Source organism: Ctenopharyngodon idella, chromosome 7 (assembly GCF_019924925.1).
Source record: "Ctenopharyngodon idella isolate HZGC_01 chromosome 7, HZGC01, whole genome shotgun sequence".
NCBI lineage: Eukaryota > Metazoa > Chordata > Actinopteri > Cypriniformes > Xenocyprididae > Ctenopharyngodon > Ctenopharyngodon idella.
Window position 1 is genome coordinate 27,521,904 of NC_067226.1, and position 5,134 is coordinate 27,527,037.

A 5,134-nucleotide genomic window follows, 5' to 3' on the forward strand; every position below is an offset into this window, starting at 1 on the left:
ACTTTCCTGTTTTTAGTACATCATTGTCATGTAAATGTAGGGGAGCGCGGGGCACAAACTAACGCGGGGTTAGTTGTAACACACGTGGTTAAATACTTCCACACACGCTAGCATGAAGAAACTTAGCGTATTTATTAGTTGCCATATCGACAATATATAGAGAAAAAATTGTGCCAAAATTCAAAAATCTTTGGAAGATATTACTGAATATTTATTTAACATTTATTAAACAGCGCTGTGTTTTTCTGAATGTCTGGATATGTTTCTTCATCTGTTTGGGTGTATTGTTTTGACCAGTGCTGTATAGCTGTGTTTTGCAGAGTGTTCATTGTCAAACTACAAAATTATTTAAATTTGAATTTCTAAAAAATGCTATTATTTTATATGAATAAAATAATTATTGTCTTTTATTGACAAAATATTTTAGTTTGTCATGTATATTTTTTTAATTAAGTCAGATAAAATTTTTAGCTGTCATATGGTCATGTTACAACGTGCCCCATCACAAGTTACAATGTGCCCCACCTATGGGGCATGTTGCCACATTTCACTTCCCTTTTTTTAGGGTAAATAAAGAAAAAAGTATACACTGTATTAATGAAACAAAGCCACATATTTTTACCAGAAATGTGTGAAATTAATGTGGAACAAAAGAAATTCCCTGAACCCTATTAATGTGGAACAAAAGAAATTCCCTGAACCCTAAGTTTTACACAAACTTAGGTCAAAAAGCGTTAGGTTGTGCCCTGATCTCCCCCTACCCTAATACTGCAGCCAGAAAAAATAAACTAAACTAACAAAGCAATTAAGGGTCAACAAAGGGTCAGCCCAACTACAGGAAACACCAATCAACACAACGGTGAATTCAAATGTTTGTTCCTCTTTCCTTCAGCGATTCTATTCATTAAAGTCAGGTGTCATCAGTAATGGTCACACTGAGCAGTGTTCATGATCAGGGGATTTTGCAGTGTAGCGTCCAAGCTTAAGCCATTTTTAAGCCAGAAAGATAGTGATCACTAATATTTAAAGGATGTTCGAAGAATGTTGTTCAAAGAATGATTTCTGCCAACATTATGAGAACATCCATCAAATACTAATGACAATATGTGGTGATTTCATGAACATTGTTTTGAAAGCATTTAATTCTAACACTTGCATAAACTTTACATAAATGTAAGAGAAAAGTTTAACTATGGGACAGGCTATGAAACTTTTCCTACACACAACCTTAATCATTTGAAGTTTGTCGTCATTCTAATGTTTAAAGGATGTTCCAAGAATGTTGTTTTAACCCTTAAATGCCTTTATCGACCCGGGACGTCATTCACTACTCTCCTCCTCATTCATTTTTTAAAGTTAGACATCAACATTCTTAGTGTTCCTCAATCAATTCATTATAAACATACTATCACTAGTGATCATCAAATCCAAACAGTTTATTTTACAGAATTTGTGTTTAAGTCTTCCATTTTTTTCACAAAACCTTTGCTCTCTAGAAACCCAGTCAGTTTGGGTTAAAATTCTTTGAATTTCAAGCATTAGCATTATAAACACTGAATTGATACCAACATATGAAATTAAATTAAGGACATGCATCAGAAAAATTGGGGATGTTGGACAAGAATATAACAGCTTGACAGTAAACTGTTTTTGCAGTGTTGTCTTATATTAATGTCCGTTAAAGTAAAACTATGTAAACAAAAAAAACACAGCCACTGTGTCCAAAAGTGGCAATTATGCATAGGCGTAATTTGCGAGTGGGACGGGTGGGACATGTCCCCACCACATTTTGCCAGGGTCGATATTGTCCCCACCACTTTTTGAAACATCTCGCGGCTGTATACTAATACAAAAGAAACATCTCTAGTTTATTAACAATTCGTTCGTTTGTGTTAAATAATAGGCGATCTGGCACTGGGATGTGTCGTTTTTGAAATCACGTTGAGTGCTCGTTGCCGCTGTTATCAGTGGCGCAACAGTTTTCTCTTTGCACTCGTGCACAGTGCGCAGTCTTCACACGGACGAGCGCTTCAATCTATCGATGTCGCGGCCGCAGACTCTATTCGTTCCGGTGAAATCACAAACAAAATGCACATAAACGTGTCTCTGCTCTTGATAAACAATCACTGATGAACATCTTTGGTTTTAATGAGAAAAAAATAAAATAAATAACAAGAGGGCGGATTAGAACCCACAACCTCTGGCATGCGGAACAAAAGTTCTACCTCTAGTCCATCAGGGCAATCTAATGTATGATGTGGATTTATGTATTTACTGACTAATGTAAATACTTTCGAGACTAACTATATATTGTATTATAGTAGATGTAAGGACGAAACTATCATATTAAACATGAGGTCTATGTCAATATGTCATTTTTGTGCATTTATTATTATAATGATGCACACACATTCCCGACACACACATTCCTGTCCCACCCACTTTTTAAAACAAAGTTACGCCACTGCAATTATGGGATAACAGACACAGCAATGCATCATGTTCTATAAGATCATCATGTTTGTAGCGTGATCCGGGGATTAAAACGTACAATATTTCAGACCTAGTGGAGTAATAGTAGCTAATAGTAAATTACTCCACTAGGTCTTAAATATGATGATCTTAACTTTATTAATTATTAATTTACTATTAATAGTAAATGTGCATAAAATGGAAATACTCAATAAAGTAGGCTATACGTTACCTCAGATGTGTAATGGTTGGATTCCACAACTGATAACATAAAACATATAAGACAATACAACATTTACTGTAGGCGTCATGAAATTTACCAATGACTTAATTTGAGACTTCTGATTTGGCTGTGAGATTCGCCGATTTTGGGTGCGTAAGATGTGATGGATTCTGTTGTCCAGTTGGCATTTTCACCCCAAAATCCAAAAAGTCTCGTCCAGTTGCCATTTTCACCCCAAAATGGCAAACAGAGAGAAAGCGCGGTGCTCGCTTTCTGTCATGAATCACAAGAATAGTTATTGTTTTTCTTAAGATTTTTTGAGTATTTCATACTTCTCATTGACAAAATGTATTTTTAAACCTAGTTATTTTATAATGTTTAATATTTAGCCAAAAACGAAGTGAAAAACGATTAGAGGAAATGGCTGATATATCCGCAAATAAATGCTACTTTGCCGCCACCTGCTGGTTAAAGTGGTAATTATTGTCTTTTTTTATTTTTAAATAAGTGTTTTCTATCAAATGTTGAATTTCCTGCATTTTGAAACGTTCGGTTTTACGATGGGGACAATCTCAGAAGGATGAACAAATAATGTTTGTGGTCATCACATTAAAAATAACATTTGAAGTGCTGGGGGGAAAAAATGCGTGTGCTTGTCTAATTACAGACACGGCGTTTTTAAACGGTCCCAATAGCTTCGTCTTTATTGCAATCAATAAAACTGGTTTATTGGAAAATTAGGTAAATGTGATATATGCATTAAAAAGTCAACCATTGATGGTTTTGTGTTGATGTACAGCGACTACAGAATGAACAGCTAACCTCCTAACTTTCCTCTTGGGGAGGAAAGTTAGGAGGATTCTAAGGGCCCACGCACTTGTGGGGCCACCAGAGATCGGTTTTATTAGTAGTAACAGTCAGTGCTTGAAGTGGGCCTGTACGCACCGGTACTTCTCACATGTTGCCGGTACTCTGAACGCCCACACCGAAACGTAGAATCAGCTGACTATTAATTAATTGTATACATCGCGCGTTCGGAGATTTTATAAGCTCTACAAACTGAACGGATCAATTGTCTGCGCAATATGACTGTGACTGAAGCCCAATTGTTTAATTTTGCATGAGTGGCGCGAGAATCACCATAAGCGCGTTCACCAGCGCGCTCCAAAAGTGTTCAGATTTGCACGACTGTGCGACGCTGATGATAAAATGTGCAACTCATTTGGATTTCTTTTGAAGATAGTAAAACGCTATATGGAGAAAGTCGAACATGATCTAAAACAGCCACTAAAATGACTGACGAAAAGAGGGGAAAACATCATCCTGCAAGCTTTTTAAACTCATTATGACCACATTTACTAGAATTTATTACATTCTGTTGTATTCATTGTGGCAAATTTTGACTAGGTGTAGAATTTATAATAGATAATCTGTTAAGGGAACAGATTTTTCACTTAAGATTTATATTACAACTGTGGCATGTTGTAGCTTCAGTTTCTAACTGTGTTGCTATTTTTCATAACAAATGCTATAAAAAGAAAGAAAAAAAAAATGGTCTTACCTGTAATTATATCCTTATTGTAACAAATGCTATAGTTAACAATTACAAGAACTATGTAAGGCCGAGTACAAGTTAGAAAGATCTTTAAATAAAATACGGACCTTCTTGAATTTTTGACTAAACAAATGGTTTTGTTTAAGAATGTATGAATATGAATATTTGATTACTGTACTGTATTTTTCTACTACATTTACATTTGCATAATAAATCATCTGCTAGTGCTAGCTACAGCCATGGGAGGTTTCTGACCAAATACTGATACCTAGTAATCAAAAGCAATAGCAAAAGTAATAGGTAATTATTAAATTGCAGACAAAGATTTTGGATAGCTATGTTGACTGGTATGTTTGGTGCGGTAGGGGCCCCAGCCTCAAATTCTTTCATAGGGCCCAAAATTGCTAGCGGCGCCCCTGGCTAACGGTTCACCGGAAATGCCCGAGCTGGCTTAACGGCAACCAGGAAGTAACCGTGCATATAGGCCCATTGTACGTTGTAAACACAAACTACTCCAAGTTTCCTTTAAGATGAGATTTACATCAATCCATTCCAATTCTACATAGATGTCATCATTCATATGGCCTCAGAGAAAAACAACGCTGCTTGCGCAAGACTCGTGCTTTTACTCTGTTGCATCATATCATTCCTTTGACACTTTTATTTCCTCTATAAGCTCAAAAAAAAAAAAAAAAAGCCAACAGCTGAAGGCAACCGAACATACTGGACCAAAAATAGAGCCGAGTCCATCTTTAATATAAGTAAATGATTACAAAACGGCCATTTACAAGGATGAAATTATGAATCGGAACACTCTGGATCACATTAAAATAATTGGAAACTTATTAACAAAAACAATGTCATATATGACATTCTGCAGAAAA